The sequence below is a fragment of the Sitophilus oryzae genome, unplaced genomic scaffold, assembly GCF_002938485.1.
Source record: "Sitophilus oryzae breed Bouriz unplaced genomic scaffold, Soryzae_2.0 scaffold_1440_pilon_pilon, whole genome shotgun sequence".
NCBI lineage: Eukaryota > Metazoa > Arthropoda > Insecta > Coleoptera > Curculionidae > Sitophilus > Sitophilus oryzae.
The window spans coordinates 5555382-5569767 of record NW_022146105.1 but is presented as its reverse complement, the minus strand read 5'-3'; positions in this window follow the sequence as shown (position 1 = coordinate 5569767).

Here is a 14386-nt window from a genome sequence, read left to right as displayed (position 1 = left end):
ATTATTTAAGGACAGAGTGTGTTTTATTTTTTGATTTATACTTGCTCGGTGGGCGAAGAATAGAATTGTTTATTTAGATTAATATGTCTTAGATATTAATTATTAGAGTGAAATCATAAATTTGAAATGTTTTTGTGCCAAAAGTTCAACAGAAACCGTTTTATCATTATTTTTTGCAGGAAAATTTATGATTTTCCAAGTTTATTATTTCAGTCAAATATCTATCTACTCAACGTGTTTATTTTTTGTTAACAATAATGATATGTATTCACTACTTCCATTCTAAATATCTTGAGAACGGTTACTCGTAGCGATTTTGACCAAGAGGCATATTTTACGTAAAAAGTCACGGAAATGTATATTTTTTCACTGAGTAGTTTTATACAGGTACTCTTCAAAACATTTAAGAAACATGTAGGTGGAGCCCCCTACAAATAGGAGTTATATTGACATAAAAATCAAATTTCTCATGTCAAAAAACTCACCAATTTTTATCCAAATATTGATGTTATTTCAGAAATTATTTGGAAATAATCGAAATAAAAATGGAACTTCGACACCCTGTTTCTCCAAAACTAAGCATTTTAGGACATACATTTATACAATCTTTTTTACTTATTTTTTCTGCAAAATATGCTGCCGAAGTTTCCGGAATACAGTTCGGATCACCCTGTATAACATATCATCAAATAGTAATATTAGGACAAAAAATACATTTTCAATATTTGCTGTATGGTAAACACTATTTACAATACAGCAAAAAACAAAGGAGGTAATTAAATTACGAAAAAACAAAACAATAATATATATCTTTCCATTATCAAAGGTCGAAATCTAAAATTGCCTTTCCAATAAAAAGTGCCACGATCTAGCGGCCCATAAGGCAGAACGAACGGATTGAGGGTTTCACTCTAATTGAAAACGCGTTTACCAAAACTAATTATAAGCCGATACAATCGGCAATCTGCATTGGTTATCTGGCGGTCAAGCGCAGATATTGCCTTTCGAGAAGGTAAATCGTGCCGCATTTATTTATTTGTTTTTCGTCTCGAGTGTTACTTTGCCATTTTGTGTGTTCTCGGTCTTAAACGGTCATTGGTGGGAAGGAAGAGTTCTTGTATTTGTTTGTATATGATGTTGTAAAAAACTTTGAAAATATTTGACACCTATTAAATATCAGATATTATTTACTTTTTAAAGCTTTATTGATTTGATAAGGATGGTTTTTATATAATATATTTTCTTAAGATTTTAATAATCTATTACCGAGTGGACTCAATTACGACTAGTTTTGTTTAAAAAACTGAAATCAAATTTTGTTTCCAGTCTCGAAAACAAATTCACATGTATTACATTCTAAACTGAAGAGGGTTGTGTTAGTTAGCAGGCTATCATCTGCAGGTGCTTAGGTCCCATTGAGGAGGCTATCCAGCGAATAGTTGAGAGTTGAATCTGTATATGTTACAGTGAAAGTCGGAAATTTGGATTGTTAACATTCCCTAGGAAATTCTAACAATTACGCATTGGACCAGTGAATGTGGTATTTTAAATAGATTTCTCGCCTTTTCCTAGTAATTTCTTACATGCTTAACTTTTGCTAAGACTTCATTATATTGCAAAAATGAAAAACAAGCACTATTATATTCTTGCGAGTGCCTTAATTTTTCACAGAAAATTTCTTCCATAGGAAAAATACCGCACAGCACTTTTTACAAAGATAACAAAACAATTATATATAACCACTAAAAACAAAGCGAATTTACACCAGATGTCTACTTGTTACGAGTCAAAAATTTTATAAGAAAATTCAGTAGGCAGTCATTTTCTACAGTTCCTTAAGAGCATGTGATACTCAGCTATGAGCATACTCACTTGTTTATCCTTGGGTTCTATCCATTATATGTATTTATATTTTCAATAGGGTTTCTTTGATATATTTTGTACTTCTAGCTGTTAAAAAGGAATAAAATATCAGTTACTTTCTATAAATTTAATTGTTATGATGAAATAAATTTTTAATGGAAAAGAAAAGAAATAACATTCACTCTATGTTCTTAAAATAAAATAATTACTATACCTGATAATTAGTAGCTTCGTTTAGATATCATGTTGAAGAAAAATTCTTGATTTTCGAAGTATAGTGGAAAATGTTTTCTTTCCTTTCTATTTTTACCTTTGTAAAATTAAGTCACTTTCATTCTTTCCCGCATTTCGCAAAGCTCTGACATCATACTTACTGGAGAGAGCCCTATATGCGGTAAACGACTTTTTTATTGATGTTTAATCATGAACAATTTAGAATTTTAATTTTAATATTTTGATCATCTCACACACTGGTTAAAGGTCTAGTATTTAATATTTTATAACTCTTGATTTTATGTTATTATAACATGATTTTATCCATTTACAGTTTTCCTTTTGTAAAATTTTCTAGATACGCCTGTGTTCTGCAATGTCCTTATATGTTTTATTTGTAATTTTATGACGTAATTTTTTTTTGAATTGATTTGTACTGTATGACATTTTTTTGTATTATTTGTATATTTGTTTTTGTGCTTTTTTTTTGTTTTGCTTTGTCGATGAAGTTGTTTTGGCTTTTTGTACAATAAAGCGTTGTTTTTTTTTATTTAGTACCTTGATGGTAGTTCCTATAGCTTCCTTGCGTGTGTTAGTCGTCATAAGTGGTGCGTCATCTTTCAGGGCCTCTCCCCTGGCACCTCTTTGGTGAGTCTGTCCGCTTCTTGGTTGCCTACCATATTGCTGTGGCCTGGCACCCAGAACAGCTTTGACAATGCTTCTTGGCAGTCCATCACAGGTTTCGATCTCACTGATTGCATGGTGATGCTTCTTAAAGAGCCCAAACTGTCAGAGTATATCAATATATCTCTAATGTTTTCTCTCGTATACAACTGACCGCTTCCTTTATAGCGTCGGATGTCTAGGCAGATCTTACTCTTTCTATATCACATTTTCGATCAAGTATAATGATGTTCAATTGAGAAATAAAAAAAAACAATATAAAAGGAGCTGCTAATTCCCTCTGTCAATGCACCAATAAAATCGGCTATTCATTCCAATTGAAGGGTTCAGAGGCAAAACATGATAAGCGCCATTTCACTAATTTCACAGGAGAGCACGAGGTTTATTTCGACGCAAGTACGCTGGTAGTTATCAGATTCTTCTTTCACATAATACACATTCTATATTTTTAGTAAGCATATATCATAGGATTTAACAACTTATTACCCTGCAGAGTTCATACGTTTTGTAGGGACCAGTTAGACCTATTATAATATTGTAAAATTCTAAAATTAAGAAAATGGCGCTTATTAAATTCTTCCCCTTCTCCGAATTGAAGGATTATTTTCCTTCAATTATTTTAATATTTTTGTTGAATCCAAACCAAAATTTAAGTATGTAGCTAAATTAAGTAAACAATGGTCATTTGTAGGAAATGAAAATAATTTCAAAACAGTACATAATAGAACAAGAACAAAACACTTTATTTTTTATAATACATAGTTTAAACATTATATTTTTCGTCATTTATAACTATTTATTTTTTTTTTTTCGTTATAGGTGAGTTAGAGAACAAGTTTCAACTTCAGTAATAACGGTAAGTTAAAAGTTTTGTTCAGTGCTAAAGAAATATGTGTGATATACCTACTAGTACGAAATTATAAATATTGACAAAAATTCTAAATATTAAACAACTGCTTACAGCAATCGCTTCAACCAAAAAATAGATATTTAGAGTCAAATATTATTTTTATATTTAATTCAATTAATTTAGAAGTTTTTTTTCTCTATTCATATTTGTTGACAAAGAGCATTTAGGTAGCAAATAAATAAGTAAAATTCATTTTTAGTTATCCTGTTAGAACTTCGCACTAAATTAATAACAAATAGAAACTCCGTCAACAGTTTCACATCAATTGGTCTGATAATATGACACAGAGTATTGTATATTTGGTACTTTCTGCATAAGGAACTATTTTTTTTTATGCAAACACAACCACTTTCAGATTTTTGCCCACCTATGTATTTAAACCCCGTATATCTAATTTATACAGAAGTTTACAGAAAAGCTCTTTCAATTAAGAAGAACAGGAAGCAACAACAATATAACAGGTGGCTCATTAGTAAAAGTAAAGTAAAGATTTTAAGTTAACGTCTCCTTTTTGATGCTAGGGCTAATCTGGACTCGGCCATATCATGGTCAATGGCCTACCGACTTTGGCAAGTGTCTAAATCGACTCTTACTCACGAGATATCCGATCTCATCCGGCCTCGAACCAGCGTAAATGAGCAGTGTGTGTCAATAGATTTTACACTTTTGCTTTTTTTGGACAACAGCACGATACAGAGTTTCGAACCGGCCACCCGTCCATCCACTACTATCGCCTTACGTCGCTTAACTTCGGTGTTCTAATGGGAACCGGTGTTTCGACGTAGCTGGGCCGTTGCCCTGGTTCATTAGTGCGAGAGTCCAATATCCAATATCCTAGTTGTAGACAAAGATACAACAAAAAGTTTAATATAAATATTACATAAAATCATATATCCTAAAATTATTTTCTTGTATTCACGGTGGCCCCAAAAAAGGAATGATGAGGTGGTTTGGTTTGGTTTTTTAAATTACAACCAATATTTCTAGGATATGTGCCATTATAAACCATGCGACATTTATATTAAACTTTTTTCATATCTTCGTCAACAATGACGATATTCGACTTCGCATTAATGCACCCTTTAAATATAATAAAAATATGCGCTTAGAAAGCTAATAATATTTCTTATTTTCTCATAATTTCGTATTCTGCTAAAATTCCTCTCGCAACACGATCAATCTATCTTAATTAAATTATAATCAATTTACTTGTCAACATTAATGCCAGAAGTAACCTTTTTAAAACAACCATGACCCCTTCTATTCTCACTCGAGCAAATAAATCATCGTGATAGAAAAGATCCATCACGAACCAATCAACGAATCTCTGGCAAATTATTTGAATTGATTGAATTTTAATAAACAATAAATAAGGCGATTAATTTTGGTCAGCCCAAAGGGGGCAAAAGCATAGCCGGGAATAAAACTAATATTATAAAAAATTAGGTTGGCAAATGAAGAAGAGAGAAATAGAATTTTCCGTTATAACTCAATCATTAGAAGCGAATAATTAGCTGGGAAAAAACTCGCCAAGATTGCGTCTAGAGAGTACAATTAAGGTTACTACAGAAACTACAGCTAGACGCTAACAACTTAATAAATCAAATAAAACTTTATTATTCATCTATTTTTAATTGATTAATTATCTATTTGATTCCGGTTTTAAAAAGGAGAATAAATAAAAAGAGACCATTAAGAATTAAAATTGAGTTTTGATTTCTTTCATTTACTTTTATACACTCACCGGCACGAAAAACGGGCACACCCAAGTAACATTTTGAGTTCCTTTAGGTTATTTATTCTCAAGGTTAGTTATATAAGGGTTTATTAAATGTCTCATTGGTATCTTACAGTTTTTATTTATATAAGTGTAGCGTTGGTTACTTATCACTAATAGTAACCTTAGAATGTTGTTTATCACTTTCCTCGTAAAACTAGAGGTTCTTGTTACCCTTGATTATGTATAAATAGATATACAATGAGGGCTAAGTAAAATCCTATCTTCTAGATTGCATTTTTGTATTCCCCTACGATTTTCTTTGAGGGGAATCCGTTAAACCCGCCCATCGTTCAAAAATGGATGGGCGCGAGGTCACATCTATTGGGCTACTTATTAGCACGTTTCACGCATGTTTTACGAAAATAGCTTTATCCTTGTTTGTTTCAACTGGGACAAGAAAAAAGGAAAAAAAGTTATATTCGTTTCTAAATTCGGCAGTTTTGTTTATCTTTCTCGACTTCTGATTTCGTTTCGTTTAGGTTATGTCTTAAAAAATAATTATTTATAAGCTTTTGAGTTGAAATATACCTTAATGCATATCTAAATAATTAAAAAAATCAATTTTTTCGTCCCTCACGAAGAAACGAAACTGTATTTTTGAATATTTGGATTACAAACTATTATTTTATGAGTTTTATGTGTTGTGTTTACGTGATGTGTAAGTGTATTTTGTACCTGCTGGATAATATTTTGAAACATATTTAATTAAACAAAAAGCATCTGTATTACAGGTGAGTAAATACTGTTCATATTTATTTCTAAATTCATATAAATTTGTTTTAAATCACTCTTGGTTTTTAGAGTTTTTATCTTAGAGTTTTACCTCATAGAGAGTCTGAGATAAGTTTAATAATAAACATTAAATTTGATAGATTGATAGATAGATTAAACGATAATGGCCAGTTGACTTAAAAATTTAAAAAATACTGATTTTATGCTATAAATTATGTTTCATTTCTTACTTTGCTTTTTTGGAACTGTCAGATATATTGTGTATTTTATAATTTTTCTTAATTAATAACGTAAAATATTGTTTATCTACACTCAACCCTGTGTTTAGATAAAGCTTCATATCAGATTTCCTATTTTATATTTTCACTCAAATCATATTTTTGTAAAATAGGTATGCTTGCATGCAAAAGTAGCGTAAATTTGACAGGGAGGTATTTTTATAGATATACAGGATGATTCGTAGATTTAAATACATATTTACTTTAGAGTTGTATAGTTTGTCAAAAGAAAAGCTATATTTTTTATTTTTTCTTGGTGAATTTGTCAAAAAATTGTCATTCCAGAAAATACTATAATGTCGTAATCGTATAGAGTTCATTTTGACCATTTTTGGATTAAATTTTTTTGTTTATATAATAAAATATATATTTAAAGCCCTTTCTAAGTTAAAAATAAGTAATATGGAAGTTTTTTACTGGAACTAATTTAAGGTAATGTTCTCTTCATATAATTATATAAAAATATGCTAAATTCCTAAATTATTTATATGATTAAATTTTCTTTATATTATTTTTTTTGTATTATATACAGGATGAGTCAAAACTATATATTATATTTTTCTTTGCTATTTCAAATGGAACACTGTATTTTATATCATAAATCAACAAATCTTTTATCCAACTTTTGTTTTGTTAAGATCTATATCCCAGATTAATAGTTATTGGATTGTTCTCAATAATTGTCTCTTTGAGAATAAACATGATTTGTTTTTCGCAATTTTTATTAGTAGGTTTGTCGTTAAAAGTGATGTATCTACATATTTATCAGCGACAAAAATTAAGAATTAGATGTCTAAAATAATTTCCTAATTATTTTTTTACTTAGCGTATCAGTAAATATTATTTATTTTATCGCTGCAGCTGAAAATAATTATGTATTCTAAAAGAGGACATTACTGTATAAATATCGATTATTTGGATTTAAAAATTATTTTTCAAAACAAAGTTGGAGAAAACTACGTTTATGTCATAAAATGTGGAGTTCTCTTTGAAATAATCGAGAAAAACCCAACATCTAGTTTTGACGCCACCAGTATATATCATGCATTATAGTTGATTACATACGTAGTTTTGTTTGGTGAAAATGAAACTTTCTAAAAGTATTCCCAATTAAAACATATTAAGAATTTCCTACATTATAATTTTGAAAGACGTTTGAGTGGGCAGACAATTTGGTTTAAAATAATCATATGTCTAAAAAATTTAGTCTAAAATAATCAAAAACCACTTAACACATATAACTCGCTTTTAAAAAATCTAAAAGAAATAAGTTTGTTTATTATATGTATATTTTATTAAATTATTATAGGTGTGACTGATAAGTGGTCGTACTCGCCACTTTAACCAACCATTGTTGGGACCATGGTAGGACCTTCAGAGATTATAATGCGAATTTTTCATACCATGTAAATCTATATACATATATTAATAAATGCGTTTGTTTTATTAAATTTGTTTTCTTATACGGTATGAGCGAAAAAAAACGGCGTCTATTTGTTTACGTACAAATATATGACATCGATATTCATTTCTAAGCCACCTCTGACGCCGTGTTTTTTTATCGTATGGTATACACTTACATATCCCTTATCCTTTAAATCCGATTTATTTCTAATCTAATAATTATAAAAATAAGATACCTGATTGATTCTTCCGAAATATTATAAAATGAGATATCAGGAAATAAATAAAGTTAATTATCTCGTTTGTTTTGGGAATTCAAAAAAAAGAGAATCTTAAGAGACACAGTTCAAATATTATTTTTGAGTATAATGGGTGCTTCAAAAAATGTGGCGGATATAATGTAACATGTTTTTTTAATGCAAAACTCTTATTTATAACTTTTATTTTATTTTCGATTCTGCCTACAATTTTGTAACTTTTTTTTATAAATAACGTTAGTATTTGCAAAAAAAAATTATTCCTATGTTACATAAGTGTCAGTTGTTTCCGAAGTTGGGCTACACAAATTTGGTAGGAGTGTTTTACAGAGGTGAAGAAAAAGATATATGTAAAAATACTTGGAGTTAGATGCTACACTTTGTTCAAACAGTTTTTTTTGGCTGATCCTATATTTTATTATTTTTTCTAGTGAATTTACAAAACCTTTCAACATTTGTTAAGAAAGTATATTAGTACATCTATACTCTATACAGCTTGCAATCTGTTCTGAATTTTTCAATTTTTATCCTTCTTTTACTTCATTTACACTATAACAAGTTTTGCCATGACAAAACAAAAATTATTTATTATTAAGCATTAAAGTAATTTATATAGTTATATGACATTATTAATAGAAATTGAAGAATTTTGTAAAATCTATCAGAAAAAAATATAATATACCGGGTGTTTTTCAAAAGTGGCTTGATTGACGTATTCAATTAGTTTCGGTTATTTCTTGTTTCACCGGAAATGACTACAACTTGGTTTTTAAATGGTACCGTCGGTATTTTTTTAATTTATTTGACAGAATATGGCATTGTGAATAGAATAATTTAGTGTCAACTTTTGACATATTTACTTAAAAAATTGTATTTTAAATTACAATCTAGAGTGTCATGATAAAAAACAACATGTAACGGTCATAAAGGTAACGACAATTTGACTCGATATACGAAGTGTGTGGTACCAAATTACCTATTTACCAGGTACCAAAAAGGAAAAGACACAAAAAATATTAGACGATCAAATCAATTTTTCCGAAGCTCCTTGATTAAAAATTAATGGCTTTAACACAGCCATGACACTTGATTGAATTTTAAAATGCTATTTTTTTTAATTGAAAATGTCAAAAGTTGACATATGATATATGTCATTCTATTCAGAATGTCATTTTCTATCAAATAAAGTATAAAAAATACCGAGGGTACCATTTAAAAGTCAAATGTTGTACTCGTATGCATTTCCGGTGAAACAGGAAGTGACCGAAACTAACGGAATACGAATCAATCTCGATTGATGTGTATAGTAACATACGAATTTGGTAAACCCCGAATTTAATTTTTTTATCTGAAAAAATAAAAAAGTTATAGAGGTGAACCGCTTTTGAAAAAACACTCAGTATAGGCTGCGTCATTGAAAGAATATGTAGATATTTTTGTATTTTAAATACGTAGTCGAATTACAAAAATATATATTGAACACCCTGTAGCATCTACCTTAAATATCTACATATAAATATCTAAGATTTTTTCTTCATCAACAAATTGAAATATTATAAAACTAGTTTTAGGTTACACCATTATGCAAGAAATATACGTAAAAAAGTAATAGAATTTTACACAGAATCTAAAATAAAATAGAATGTTACATTTAAAAAAAAACATTATGTTAAATCCGCCACACTTTTTACGAAGTTACAGACGTAGGTAGGTATAGTTTCATATTATATTCTATAATTATCCATCTAAAAATAAAATATTTATATACCTAATAATAATACTTTAGTATCCAACAAGTGGCCATGAAAATCAAAATAAATATAAATCCATGTCCAAAAATAAAAAATGTAAATAACGCTTTGAGGTATAAATTCGGTTCGAATCAGATAAGATATTTTATTCTTTACCGAGAATTAAATTCGAAGAATTCCTAGTCCCTACTTCTTTGCCAAATTCAATAGTCTCCGCCCCTTTTTACGTTTTAATTTCTGCCACCAGTTGGCAGCATCGACTTATACAGGCACATTGACTAACTATTAATATATAAACAAGGTTGTTACCAAAGGTTTTATAGTAAGGTTTTATAAAGGTGTTCACATCTATTTTATATAACTTCTGGTAATTAGGTGTTATAAAGGTACGCAAGATATTCACTATATAATTAAAGGTGTTATTAAGAACCATTATGTAACCAGTAACACTACAAGTTATATAGTTGTTCCCTCAAATCGTTTTTTTGCACCTTTCAAATGTTTGCATGCTTTATATAACCTGTAGTTACCGAATATCAATGACATAACCTCAAATTTTTAATATAATCAAAACAAATAATATATTAGCAAGTAAAGCAATTCGGTATTATAATGAATAATAAAAAAATAAACTGGACAAAACACAAAAATACATCTACGTTCAAAAGAAAGGTTCTTCAGAATTTAAAAAAAAATAGGAATAATCCAAACCTCATTCAAGCTACATCTACCAATATTGAAAGCCAACATGCAACTATTAATTTTCCTTCCACAAGCAGAGATCAGGATCAACGTGAGATATTTCCACCAGAAAGTTACCAAAATGATCAGGAAAAGGAAGGTGGCTGGTTAAGGCATTAAAGAATGCATAACATAAGAGAATAAACTTTGCGCTTTAACATTACACATTCTGCACTTAAAGAGCTTTTTTCTATAGTCAATTCATTCATAACTGTTCTACCAAAGTACCAAAGGACCCTAGAACTCTTGAAAACTCCTATCACTTTAAATATAGATAAAATTGAACCAAAACAGTATTATTTCAATTTTATGAGGTTATGTTTTGTTTTCTGCACATTTTCTGTCAAATTGCTGTAATGTCAAACTTCGTTCACAGAGAGTCGCTACAGTCGATACCTCGGGTTACATAAAGGTTTTCTGGGTGACTAAAAGTAGCCATAAACACCCCGGCATTTATAATGGTGATTTGTATCACCTTTAGTTGTATAAAACACTAAAATTTGTGTTTTAAATAACACAAACTCATTTACCCAACCAAATTTATATAACGGTTGATGAGTATGTTATAGACCCTAAAGTAATATATAGCACTTTAAATATAATGGACGCCATTATTATTGATATCTTCATTTTTGGCTACAATGAGTATCTAAGATAACGTTGAAAACTGGTACAAAAGTATATTTTGGCCAGTTATTTCTATGTATTAAAAAAGTCGTATGTTCTATTATTTATATTAATAAATTTGACTTTCATTACAAAAATTTTACCATATTTTTTTTGTTTATAAAAAAATCTATTAAATAATTCTGCTTTTGGGGGCGCATGTGTTTTTTTGGAGGTAAAATTGAGTTTCACACAGTAAATTTAATATCGCATATGTATTTAGTACTCTGTATTTTCAAGCCTGTAATTTCTATAAAGTCATTTGCATAACGCAAACGTTTTTGTAGGCTATGACAGGGATGGCGTGATTTTGTCTCTTTTGTTTCTGGTCTGGATTATCTGCGTAGGACAACTTGGAGCAATAAGATCATATCTGCTTTTTATGTTAAAAAAAGAGGCAAATATTAAAGTAGTTAGTCAGAAAGAAACAAGTATATTTTCAGAAAACGCGCATGTGCGATATTTATATGGAGGTAGTCTCTGGGAACCTTCTCAACACCACTATATAACTATTATATACCCTTTTTCAGTTTTATAGCGGTAACTCGATAGGATATATAAAGGTGTTGAGAAAGTTTTCAGGACTTTGGTTGCACACACGACCTCTAATTGAGGTCGTTGCTTGTAACCATTTCTAACCCTTAAATGCATGACTTTTTTAGGTGTTCTTAAATTTAAGCCACAATAATGTTATATGCAACTAACTGGACATATTTTATCCAAAGCAGTATTTTGTGTATTTTGTCTTTTATGAAATGCTAATTATTTATTCTCTGTTAGTATGTTGCCGAACAGATACACTACACGGCTGGACGATTTTAGCGATTCTGGCGTTCAATGAGGTATATTAACAGCATGTTGCTAAAAGGTAATAATTTGCATTTAAGGGCTAATTCATTCTATGTAAAACAGGGCATACAACAAAAATGACTGTATGAACTGATATAGCCTATTAAGCGTTAAGATTCCAGAGAATTTCTTGAAAAAGCATAAAGTGTGATATATTATCTTTAGGTTTAATATCTCTTATAATATTCTGTATAAAAAGTATTAAAAGTTACAGTATGTCAAGTTTAAGTAGCTGGTGATAGATCATGTCAGTCACGAACGAATTTACCTAAAAAGCGTTCACATCTTCATACAAGCGACAAAATGTCAATAAGAACCGATACAAAACAAAACGAACCAGTGCAACAGGATTGCAACCATCTTATCTGGTCGCGAGACACAACGAGTCACTCAACAGCGTTGCCATCTTTATAAGAATATTAGCAACGGGTTTGTATAACAACCTGTAAAGTAATTATTGGCTTAATACAATACAATTTTTAAATATATTTGAAATAAATTTCCGAAACGTTAAGCATTTTTTGTTAGGCAAATTTGTATAACTGTAAACATAACTTCTGACAAGGAGGGTCCGTTTAAGTTTAACGCAGAAGTGTTTCCAAAAAATAACTATTTTATTTTGTAGATTTTCTTGCAGAGCAGTGGCGAAATACCCATAAAGGATTTTTTTAAACAATAATTTTATAGACATTTTTTAAAACAATAATTTTTCGACGTTTCGCATTTAATATACTATGCTTCTTCAGGAACCTCATTACTGAGAATTCAAACGATAATAAACACTACTCGAAACGACCAAAAAAAATTCCTGAAGAAGCATAATACATTAAATGCGAAACGTCGAAAAAATATTGTTTTAATTTAACCATAGCCACAACACCCAAGAAACAACTAATAAAAATTATTATATAAAGAATAATAATAATATTAATATACAGGGTGGCCCATCGAAAGATCGAAAACGTTCCGCAAAGCATAACGGCCAGAGTATTTTTTTTTTCAGAAAATTAAAAAACACGTCAATTTTGTTTGTGAGGGGGACAACTTTTGGCCCAAAAATGATTGCAAAATCTACAACCCTCTAAGCGGGGGTGTCATCCCTCAACTTTTTTCAAATAGGAAGGGATGTCAAGTGTCGCCGCAGTGAAAAGAGCTTTCTATTCTCTATATTTCCCCGCTTTGTTTTTGAAAATCGGTCGAGCCATTGAGAAAATATGAAGGATTGAAATTTGAAAAGTTTATTAAACATTTGTCAGAGTAAATGATAAGGATAAATTCCTTCGAAAATATGAAGGATTGAAATTTGAAAAGTTTATTTAAACATTTGTCAGAGTAAATGATAAGGATAAATTCCTTCGACCAATTTGCTATTTTTTCTTACTATTTCTAGATGTTTGCGCTTTTTTTCACTTGCCACAAGGTTGAACGGTCAGTTGCGGTAGTTGCTAGATAGCTGTTCTGTGAGTGGTGCGTTGAAGTTCTTCTCAATATCGTTAAACTTTTTAACAATTATGGTGTACTCACTTGCAGAAAAAGTGGAAATAATCGAACTTTATTTTAAAAATAATGAAGGTATCGGGTTGGGCACATATTCAATGAACGCTATCCTGACAAACACCTTTATGGCAAAATTGTTCGCGAGTTAGTAGCAAAATTTCGCGAAACTGGTTCCGTAATGAATAAAAAGAGGCAGAGGGAAAATCCTGTAGTAAATGAAGCTATGGAGGTATTCGTATTGAGCCAAGTTGCCATGGATAGTACGCTGAGTAAAAGAAAATTAGCCGATGAGACCGGCGTGAATCGTACGATTGTCCAAAGGATATTAAGAAAACACAAGGTCCACCCGTACAAAATTCAGTTGGTACAAGAACTCAACGAAGACGATTTTGATCGTCGCTTGCAATTTTATGAAACTATGAGTGAACGAGTGGCGAATGATAATAATTTTTTATTTAATGTGTGTTTTTCGGATGAGTGTACTTTCTTTTTGAACGGTGTAGTTAATCGGCACACTGTCAGTACTAACCTGACCGTTCAAGCTTGTGGTGTGCTTGTGGCAAGTGAAAAAATGCGTAAACATCTAAAAATAATAAGAAAAAACAGAAAATTGGTCGATGGAATTTATCCTTATCATTTACTCTGATAATATATATAATTATAAATAAATTTTTCAAATTTCAATCCTTCATATTTTCTCAATGACTCGACCGATTTTCAAAAACGAAGCGGGAAAATATAGAGAATAGAAAGCTCTTTTC